Source organism: Somniosus microcephalus, unplaced genomic scaffold, assembly GCF_052327205.1.
Source record: "Somniosus microcephalus isolate GS21.2 unplaced genomic scaffold, FLI_Smic_1.0 scaffold2042, whole genome shotgun sequence".
NCBI lineage: Eukaryota > Metazoa > Chordata > Chondrichthyes > Squaliformes > Somniosidae > Somniosus > Somniosus microcephalus.
In genome coordinates, this window is record NW_028227229.1 from 1 (window position 1) to 11,271 (window position 11,271).

Genomic DNA, 11,271 nt, shown 5'->3' on the forward strand with positions numbered 1-11,271 from the left:
TCTCAGGGGTGGGTTAGTTAGAGTCCCTGGATCCAGGAGGCAACTTATCGACGGGATCCTGCACCCCTCGCCTTGCATTAGCTGTCGGGTTTCACAAGGCCTGCAAAACCCGACTAGCTAAAGTTAAATTCAAAATGGAGTTTAAAGCAGAGGCACGCCAGCCTCATTATAATATTTAAATAGATGACCCGCCTCCTGGGACTGGGTTGGCTGCCCCGTCCCCTGTCCCGCCTCCATTAAAACCGGAAGTGGGCGGGTTCTGGTTGGGATGCAGAGTTTTAGCACTTTAACTTCCCACTCGGCCCCAACACACCCGTTTTTTTGGGTTACTATTACCTCCAGTGAGTGAGAAGCACATATATGCGGCCCTGAATTTCCTGGAATGGTGTAACTGGCAAGATACGGCAAAATTTACACTGATATTCTCGTCAGCGAGTTATACTGAAATATCCTGAGAATCTCATTCGCTTATGCAAAAATGCCCAGAAAACAAATGGAAATCAGCACAATCAATTCATGAGGAACTCGCTGACCTTAGGCCATAATCAATTCATGAGGAACTCGCTGACCTTAGGCCATAATCAATTCATGAGGAACTCGCTGACCTTAGGCCATAATCAATTCATGAGGAACTCGCTGACCTTAGGCCACAATCAATTCATGAGGAAATCGCTGACCTTAGGCCACAATCAATTCATGAGGAACTCGCTGACCTTAGGCCATAATCAATTCATGAGGAACTCGCTGACCTTAGGCCACAATCAATTCATGAGGAAATCGCTGACCTTAGGCCACAATCAATTCATGAGGAAATCGCTGACCTTAGGCCACAATCAATTCATGAGGAAATCGCTGACCTTAGGCCACAATCAATTCATGAGGAACTCGCTGACCTTAGGCCATAATCAATTCATGAGGAAATCGCTGACCTTAGGCCACAATCAATTCATGAGGAACTCGCTGACCTTAGGCCACAATCAATTCATGAGGAAATCGCTGACCTTAGGCCATAATCAATTCATGAGGAACTCGCTGACCTTAGGCCACATTCCGTCTTTAAGTCACTCTTTTTACATAAAATGATTAAAGGCCTCGAACCATCATTTATGCACATTAGGCACGATGTGTTTAAGAAAATACAATTATGGAAGCTTTCAATTTATAATGCAAAAACCATTTTGATTAAAGATGCATTCAAAGATACAGAAAATACACTGGAGGCCTCAGTGAGGAGAAATAAATAAAGCACCTAAAAAATAAAACAAATCTCCATAAATTACAAGAATTAAGACTTTGGTTTCTGTTCCAGGTATATTTACAGCCCATTTAGAACAGAGGTAAATACAGGAAATTCACATGAGCTGCACTTTTGTACGGAGGGGCTATGGACAATTTTGACAGATTTCCAGAAAGCAGCACAAAAGATTGAGAAAATTTGGGCGTAGCGTAAAAATGGCGCAAGTCACTTACACCTGAACTTCCACAAACTTTTACGTCGAAAATCGCTATTACGCCATACTTACACCGTTGTTTTGGCATAAGTTTTCAAGGAATTCCAGGCCATAGATTTTTTAAATAAATGAATGCACTCAAATTTAGAAAATTATGTTAGCAAGACCACATGAGTTTAATTACACAGGGTTATGGGGAGTGGGCAGGGAAGTGGAGTTAAGGCCAAGATCAGATCAGCCATGATCTTATTGAATGGCGGAGCAGGCTCGAGGGGCCGAATGACCGACTCCTGCATCTTATATATTACATAGAATTCACATCACAGAAACAGGCCATTCGGCCCAACAGGTTTAGGCCCGTGTTTATGCTCCACACGAGCCTCCTCCCACCCTTCCTCATCTAACTTCATTAACACATCCTTCTAATCCTTTCTCCCTCATGTGTTTATCTAGTTTCCCCCCCCCCCCCCACTCATGGCAAGATACTTGTTAATCCCATGAACCTCAGTCTTAAGTAAAAATAAAGAAACATATTTTGGGAAATATGAGGTACAGGAAGATAGCATAATGGCAACTATTTGCTTTTAAATATATTAATTAATGGTTTTCAGAATAATTACTGTTTCATAAATCAATCTACAGTACTTATAAATCTTCATAGCTTGAATCATACTTACCCAAAACCTCTCTGTGGTAAACATTCAAGCACATCATAACAAAGAGACAGCTGATCATCTCGATCACACTTGTAGAGACATTCTAGGGCTACTGTCATCAACTGGTGATGGTCAGGGATAATTTTCTGCTGACACTAATTAAAAACAGAGGGATGGAATGAACCAAATTTCTCGTACATTGAGAAAACATGCTGTTATTGTTCCTATTGCTTTTTAAAAAAAAATGAAAAACATCCAAAATAATGCAAGAAAGAAATGAATAGCAAGTTACTAAATTACATTTAAAACATCTGGGTAGACAAATCACAAAATCAATCAGCAATATGGAAGCAGACAAGCAAAACATCAAGTACATAAGCATCTAGCAGTTCCCAAGGATGAACAAAAATTCTTACAGGGCTTGACAGGGTAGATGCAGGGAGGATGTTTCCCCTGGCTGGGGAGTCTAGAACCAGGGGTCACAGTCTCAGAATAAGGGGTCAGCCATTTAGGACTGAGATGAGGAGAAATTTTTTCACTCAGAAGGTGGTGAATCTTTGGAATTCTCTACCCCAGAGGGCTGTGGCGGCTCAGTCGTTGAGTCTATTCAAGGCTGAGATCGATAGATTTTTGGAAATTAAGGGAATCAAGGGATATGGGGATAGTGCAGGAAAGTGGAGATGAGGTAGAAGATCAGCCATGATCTTACTCGAGGAGCCAAATGGCCGACTCCTGCTCCTATTTCTTATGTTATGTAACAAACTACATATATATTGATATGAAACTTAGAACATTGCCAGCCTGGTAGTTTAAACATAATGCCTATAGTAAGCAGCCCTTATTGTGTCACTGCCTCAGTAACTGCATGTGAACAGTGCAACTTGATTATACGAATGTGCACATTTCAATTTAGATGATTTATGAATTGCTCAGTGGAATCCCACCAGAAATGAATGACACACCATGCTGTTGCTGTAACATGCTGTCCCGTACAGTAGGTGGGCTTGGGTTGTTTTCCACAATTCCCAAAGTCAGCAGTGCCAAAGAAGAGCATCTGTCAGTCACTTTCCCAAAGGGATGGAGGCAACATTTTTGGACAAGCCATTACTTGAACACGGGGAGCTGGCTGCTTGACAGAGCCCTTGGCCAGGGAACTACAAATGGTACACGGAGTCTCAAGTGGGAGAACATCAAACATGCCTCAGTATCTATTAAAGCCACTCGTAAAACAAACAGTAGCATCAAACATACATCAGGTTTAGAGTGCTGAAATATCTTCAAAGGGAATTTTAAATCCTCCTTTGCCTCTGTTACTAAATACTCCTTTAGCAGCTCATCTGCAAATCCTGTATTTTTACTCTCGCAGCGGTGCAGGAATGGAACCACCCACTGGTACACATTCTTTATATACATTTCTTCAGAAGACTACAGGAATATAAAAGAAAAAGTCATTAATTAATTATATAACAGTAATATGTCTATTGACACTTTTTGGTGGAAGGGAAAAGCTGAACATTTTTAAGAAGCTTAAGAAGAATTTTATCACAATACAGGAAACTCTCGATTTACCGGCACCTAAATAACTGGAAATCTCTTTTAACCGGCAAAATTTAGGAGTAGGTTCAGGTAAGTTTTACTTCATATTAGTGGCCGTGTAACTGGGGTTCCTGGATCTGTGGCTGCGTAACCGGGGTTCCTGCACCTGTTGCCATGCAACAGGGACGCCTGGATCTGTGGCCGTGTAGCCGGGGTTCCTGCAGCTGTTGCCATGCAACAGGGACGCCTGGATCTGTGGCCGTGTAACCGGGGTTCCTGCACCTGTTGCCATGCAACAGGGACGCCTGGATCTGTGGCCGTGTACGGGGCTCTCGTACCTTGGTAAGTATACCTCTCTGTAATCCGGACTTTTTGATCAACCGGCACCACGCCGGTCCTGTCGGTACCGGATAAAAAAGTTTCCTGTACCATGCTAAATCTCATTATTTTTGAAGATCATATTTACTAATGTCGTTGTGTGAAAATATAGGCCCAGCTTTTGCGGTGGGTGATGATGCTGAACCGTTAGCGCTCGCTGTCATCACCCCTCTCAAACTGACTGTACCTTCAGGATTTAGCGCACGCACATCTAAACGTGGAAATCCTGAAGTTGCGGTCAGTCATTCACTGCGCCCACACTTAGGGAATTATGAACAAAAGCCAGATTCCATGCAGCCGTACAGTAGATTGCAGTATATATTATGGCCTGTAATTTACAGTCAACGGCAATGTGACGATGATCGCCGCTTTTGTTCATAATTCCCTAAGTTTTGCTTCCACACTGGTGAGGGCGGGGGGAACAAATGAGCTAACAAGTCACCGTCAATTCCTCTTGCATACTTTGTTGCAATGGTTCAAGGTGGAGCTAGCAGAGAATTGGGAACAAGTTAGTCATCCATACTTTATAGATGAGAACAATGTGGGGAGTAAAGAGGAGTATTTATAAAAAAAATCAGTCAGTAAAAACTTTTCCTATGAATTGCGTTGTTAATTTTGAAAAAGTATCCCAGTTACACCAAAAAATAAACTTCCAAATGGTAGTACAATGTTAATAATCTGAAAGACTTATTGAAATCATATTTGTACAGCCTACATTGATCATCAATTGCCTCAGTTTATCAATGTCTTTCATCTGCTGCAGTTCCTTCAGCGAAAGAGTTGGATCAGCCCCCGCCTCATATACGAGTGTTTCCAGAGTTATCAGATCATCACAGAGAACCTCTAGCCCAGGGATGTTCCTTTCTTTGCCAAGACGTACCAAAGATAAAGCACAATCCACCTAGACAAATAACAGAGCAACAGTAATATTGATCAAAAGGTTTTGGCATGGATTGATCATAACAAATATTTGATTTTCATTTCTCTGTCCCTTCAAGATGTGTCTATTTTATCCGATACACTCAATGCTATATCTCACTCCATTTTAACATCAATTCTACAGCAATGTCTACTACCCCAATGACAATTTTTCCATTTTTCAAACTCCATGAGGCTATTTTACTGTCAGTTTGTGAATTATAGGCTACAGACTCATACGCCAGGAACTCGCTTAAGACGACTTAAACTCATTTCACCCAGGACTCCTCAACAAAACAGAAAAACTTTCACACCATGCAGTGGAGTTAGATATTGATCCAGGTCCCAGAAGTGAGGGGACAGCATTCAACACAGATCCCAAAACAGTTTACTTTTAAAATAAATTAATCTGCAAAATGTGTGAAAGATTTGACTTGTTCTCAAATCAATCTAAATGGGTTCCACTGTATAATACTTGTAATATTGCAGAATGATAATTTCTTTTACATCCAGTAGTTACAGATCTTTGAATGCCCAAAGTCAGGATTATAGAGCCTCGTGTGTTTGTGTACGCGTGTGTGATGGCTTGCGAGTAAATTAAATATAAATCGATTTTGTTCAATGAACTTCAATGCACAAATTAAATGCTTTAGATGAGTTTATTGATAGTGGCTGACGTTACTGCTACGTCTTTAATACTCAGAGAAATTCAAAAACATTAAAATGTAGATAAAAGCTAGGTGAGCAAGCAGAGTTTCCACTTTGAAAGCTCAGAATCACATGCTGTAGGGTAAATGCTGCACCCGAAGGTCCACAAAACCCCACACACCCATGTCTTTCTGTTCCTATTTTTTTATGAAGGGTTGACAATGCTGTAGATGATCCCTTCTATGTCTCATGCATTCCTGGGTTAGATGTAGCACAGCTCTAATACATTGTGGAGATCCTATATACTTTTCTGACCACACCAGTTTATTAAACAGTTGCCAAATGGTGCTCCTTTTATGTTTTATGCAAATTGTGCAGTAAAAATAACCACTAAATAACTTCTCAGCTAAAAGAAAGTGAATAAGTCAGATAATAAAACAGAATAACTTACGAGTCATCGGTCACTAAGGAAGGGGTTCTTAATCAGGGTTCCGCGAGAGGGTTTCAGGGGGTCCACCTTAAATAACCTCCGGAATTTAAAAAACCCCAGAAACACCGTCACGTAAAGGTGGGATCGAGCGGAGCAAACTGGCGGCTCCGGCCCCGACACGGACCTTGGATATCCCCCCTCCCGAATGTCTGTGTGAGGATGGCAGCAGCTACCGCTGAGGCCAGCCCCTCGCTCGCTCAGAAGGGAGCGAGACGGCGGTCACTGGTTGCTGAGCGCAGATCTCCAGGCTCGAGTTCTCCGTCCGGCGCTCCACTCTCGCCAGGCCCCGCTGTATACAAGGACGGACTAGCCTGCTGGACCAACAGTTGCAGTGCAACTGGCAGAGCACCTACATGTCCAACCGATTCGACATCTAGAGTCACAGTCAAAAGCATCCAACTGCACCCTTAACTTATTCTGCGCAGTATCAGAAACTCCCAGATAGCCGATAGATTTTAGCAAGAGTGCTGAATCACACAGTAGTATAGTTACAAGGGTGCTGGCTGCCCTTTGGTGCCTAACCTCATTCATTCTTCACCTGCGAGCCTATACCTTGTGTGTTACCAATCTTGCTCGATCAAGGAGAGCATCACAGGCAGATCTGATTGTTCACACCCAGTGATGGCCTCCAGCGAGGACTTCAACCCTCCAGCATTGACCTGGAGTCGCCGGGAATAAAACATTCATCTGGACAATGCTGCCAGCAATTTGGGAGAAAAATCATTCGGGCCTTAAAAAAAAAAGTGGTTTTTTTTCCGTTTTCATTGCACACTTTTGTTTATTAGCTATGTAAATACAGGAGACGGTGGGGGGGGGTGGTGGGGAAGGAAAGGCTGTTTGACTGACAATCAAAGAACTGGGACCGGCTGATGTGCTGGGAACAGTCGGTGAGGAAGTCAGGGGAAAGAGGGAGACGGGGGCGCGGGGGTCAGGTGCTTCGAGCTCACGGAGGGAAAGTGGGAGTGGGATGGGCGCGGGGAGCAGTTTTTTCTGCAGTGCCGGGATGGCAGCAGCAGTAGTAGCAACATGGTGAGTGGGACTGAGGGAATTTTTATACAGAAAAAATACTTGTGTTATGTTACATGGTGGTGGGGGGGTCCATGGAATTTTTATAATAAGGGAGGGGGGCCTCAGAAGCAAAAAGATTGAGAACCCCTGAACTAAGGATTAAAGAAAAACAGTGGATAAGAGAGTATAAAATAACAGAAAATGCTGGAAAAACTCAGCAGGCCAGGCAGCATCCGTGGAGAGAGAAACAGGGTCAACGTTTCAGGTCTGGGACCCTTCATCAGAACTGGAAAAAGCTGGAGATGTAACAGATATTCAGCAGGTGCAGAGACGGCGAGGGGGGGGGGGGGGTGGGGGTGGTGGTTAGGAGGGGAGGAAGAAATTGAAAGAACATGCTATGAAAATGTTGCAAATGGGGATGGCAAAATCATACTGCATAAAAATGGGGGCAGGGATTATAGTTTGAAATTGTTGAACTCAATGTTGAGTCCAGAAGTCTGTAAAGTGCCTAATCGAAAGATGAGGTGCTGTTCCTCGAGCTTACGCTGAGCTTCATTGGAACAGTGTAATAGGCCGAGGATAATAGAGTACAGTCTGATTCAGATCAGCTGCTTTATAAATTATGCTTTTTTAAAAAACTGAAATGTTACGAACAAAACATAAATCGCAAAGAGATATGTAGCAAAATCATAGATGAGATGCACTCACCCGACCTCAAATCCGTAACACAAAGTGGATAAGCTAGAACTGCATTGTTAGTCTCAATTCCCCAAAACACAAGGTTTGAAACACAAAGAAAACTGCATTTGTGAATAAAGTGAAATTCACCACTTTAAATGTGAGTGGATATATCACCCGTCCTTCTATAAATCCATTTCCTAAGAAAATGTACACTTCTTGTATGAAAAAAATGTAAATATATCAATATTGTTCATAAAAATACCAATCCACTCAAAGGTGATACTTTATTTTTTGAACTGTACTGCTACAGTATCCCTAACTATTTCTGAGTTACTGTTACTTTAGTGTTTTTAACCACAATACTATTCCAGCTGCATACATTTTGAGCACCTAATGCTTTCAGGTCCACATGTTGCAAACTACAATTATTTTATACTCGAGTAATATCTTCAGAAAGGGCTTCTTGCATTATCAGTGTATTGATTCCACACCAGAAACAGAATTGTACAGATGTGCTCCCCCTTTATTCGAAGTGTTAGTTCACACGTGTTTTAATCATTGCAACAGTTATTCTGCTGCATGGTGTTGATGTATTGTGGTATTTTGCATCATAGAAAATCAAGTTATCCTATTTTGATTTGCGCAACAAAAAAAAGATTGATGCCAGGACAGCATACAGGAAACTTTGAGATATCCGGCACCGACGGGGCCAGCATACAGGAAACTTTGAGATATCCGGCACCGACGGGACCAGCATACAGGAAACTTTGTTATATCCGGCACCGACAGGACCGAGCTGTTGCCGATCTATCAGAACTGCCGGACAAACCAGCGTTCATGTTGAAACATACGGAGATTTGCAGCTCTGTATCTGGCAACAAACACTGTTGCTTAGCAACAGCTTCTAAACAGTCGGCCGTACCTTGGAAGCATCTCTGTAGCTTAGCAACAGCTTCAGAGAGACGTTGCAGAGCCTGACTGTTGAAAAAAAAGCCACGAGAAGAAAAAAAACCTAACGAAACGGTTCCTGATTTCTGCCGGTAGATCGAGGTTTCTGGACATACAACCTCCGGATAAACCAAAGTTTCCTGTACTTAGCAAGGTTTCAACCATCACTTCACCTGAACCCTTCTTTTCCTCTGAGCATCACCACAAATGAATGGGCAACAAGAGTTAAAATTAGGACGAAACAAAATCAACGTTTACCCCTCTCAAGCCCAGATATTTAAGAAAAATACAATCGAGTTACAGAACGGCTTAGCTCCAGATCTGTGCTGCTTGGTTGACTAATAGGCAATGAATAGTAGGAAGAGGAAAAAAAAAAGACTGGCCAGTTAAATCAAAAGAAGCTGAAGTGAATATGCAAACAGAACCTCAAGAAGAAACAAACTCAAAAAGACAAATCAATCAAGATATCAGCATATATATAAGGCAAGATTTCCTTTCAAGGGAAACAATGATTAGGTGATCACATTTTCTTCATCATAAAAGCAATAAAGAATGATTGTGCCAATCTGACTGAAAAGCAAAAATACAGCAAGACCAATAGCTGCCTCAAAAATACATGAGGCCTTTGGCAGTGAAATCAAAAAGAGAACAGAATTGAAATTGGTTATGTTAATTCTAGGAATGCCATCAATTAAGGAAAACTGTTTAGTTTGACAATTCTTCTGCTGAACTTCAGCAATTTAGATTATGAGGCTAGAGGTGTGCGTTTCTACAGCTTAAAAATAATCTTTCACAACTGAAAGGATTTAGAATTATCAACGTATGACATGCACAACATTTTTCTTTTTTCTTTTTTTTGCAAAGAACTGGATATATTTTTTAATGAAATCATGCATATGCCACAATGGGGTAAAATAATCAGCAGCAGCTTCACGTTTCATTACCCTTTTGTGCTGGTCTTGAAGCATTGTAGTTTAATTTTTTTTTAAAACACCCACTGTTTTTGGTGCAGCATTCCTATTATTCCATGTCTACACACAGAACTAGATTCACAATGTGGCAGCAGTTCTCTTGCGCAATGATGAATTTCCTGAAATTGGGATGTTAAAATTTATAGGAGGGGGGAAATTATATATTACATGTAATTGGAAAAGTCATCATACAACACTTATTTTTTTCCTAACAGGACATTTTATTGCTGTACATTATAAATGGACTTCAATCAGTTTTTTGGAGGAAGGGTGAACAAAGTAAATCAATATAGTTTTGCCACTGGTTTAAAAAAGTCAACAAATAATTGCCTTCTATAAATATATAAGCACTTTGATGTTACATATTACCAAAGTAGTTATTTTCAAGATGGCAACTATGCTGAATACTTTGTAAAGTATCTATAATACAGGAAACTCTCAATTTACCGGCACCCAAACAACCGGAAATCTCGGTTAACCGGCAAAATTCAGGAGTGGGTTCAGTTAAGTTTCTCTTCATATTAGTGGCCGTTTCTTGATTCTTGGCTGTGTAATCGGGGGTTCCTGCACTTGTTGCTAAGCAACAGGGACGCTTGGTCTGTGGCCGGGCTTCTTGCACTTGTTGCTAAGCCTGGATTTGTTGCAGTGTACGGAGCGCTCGTACCTTTTACTATAACTCTCTGTAATCTGGACTTTTTGATAAACCGGCACCACGCCGGTCCCCTCGGTGCCGGATACAAAAAGTGTTTCCTGTACACGCCAGCATCACATTTCAATTTGATTGTCAAAATAATCTTTCTTGAGTCACATTTAAAGGGGCAAGACATAGCAAAATAAAATCTGAATTTAGCATTAGTTAGGAATACTGTTAACTAAAGTTACGTCACAAAAATAAACTACAGAACAACATTTTTATTGAATTTTTCATTCTGGTTGTTGCAAAATTGATCCATTCAAGCATTTGCTCTCTCACATAACAAATGTTATACAGGTACACTATCCCTTGTCCGAAAGCCTTGGGACCAGCTGAGTTTCGGTTTTCGGAATTTTTCGGATTTCAGAAGGTATTATTAGAAGACTGAGAAATTTGTATTTAATATAAATTTTTAAAAGTTCAGGCTACCTCTTGCAACTGTTCCGTGTCTCATTCCCCTTCCTGCTTCTCTGGAAAGCCGGATATCGGCTGACTCCTACTAAGCTGGCCCGCAAATCAGGTCGGGGGTCGAGTGGGGGTGGGGTGGGGGGGAGAAAAGGATATCGGACGGGCCGCGGTTCAGGTCGCGGGGGGGGCGCGGGGGAGAGAAAAGAATATCGGACGGGTCGGGGGTCAGTTCGGGTTGGGTCGGGGGGAGAAAAGAATATCGGACGGGCCGCTGCATTGTTGTGTTCACTCTCCCGGTACCTCCTTCACACTGCCCGGCTCGGCCTGCAATCTCCTACCCAGGAGGGAACTCCGTGACCCTCTGCCCTGCTCAGCATACGTCATGCTCCACTCTGGTCATGTCGTGTGCACGACTTACGCTGAACGAAAAAACTTTCGGTTTTTAGAGGTTTTCGGTTTTCGGAAGCTCGAAAAAAGGATAGTC

The 11,271-nt window shown here is 42.0% G+C and overlaps 1 long non-coding RNA gene across 1 annotated transcript; it reads right to left on the minus strand.

The window, feature by feature from the left end:
* Positions 1-1,953: 1,953 nt before the first annotated feature.
* LOC147080141 (uncharacterized) lies at positions 1,954-5,353 on the minus strand. Its single transcript, XR_015077495.1, has 3 exons — positions 4,737-5,353; positions 3,359-3,532; positions 1,954-2,262 (listed from the first exon to the last, which is right to left on the minus strand). It is a non-coding gene; the product is annotated as an uncharacterized LOC147080141 (long non-coding RNA).
* Between the last annotated feature and the right edge of the window lie 5,918 nt (positions 5,354-11,271).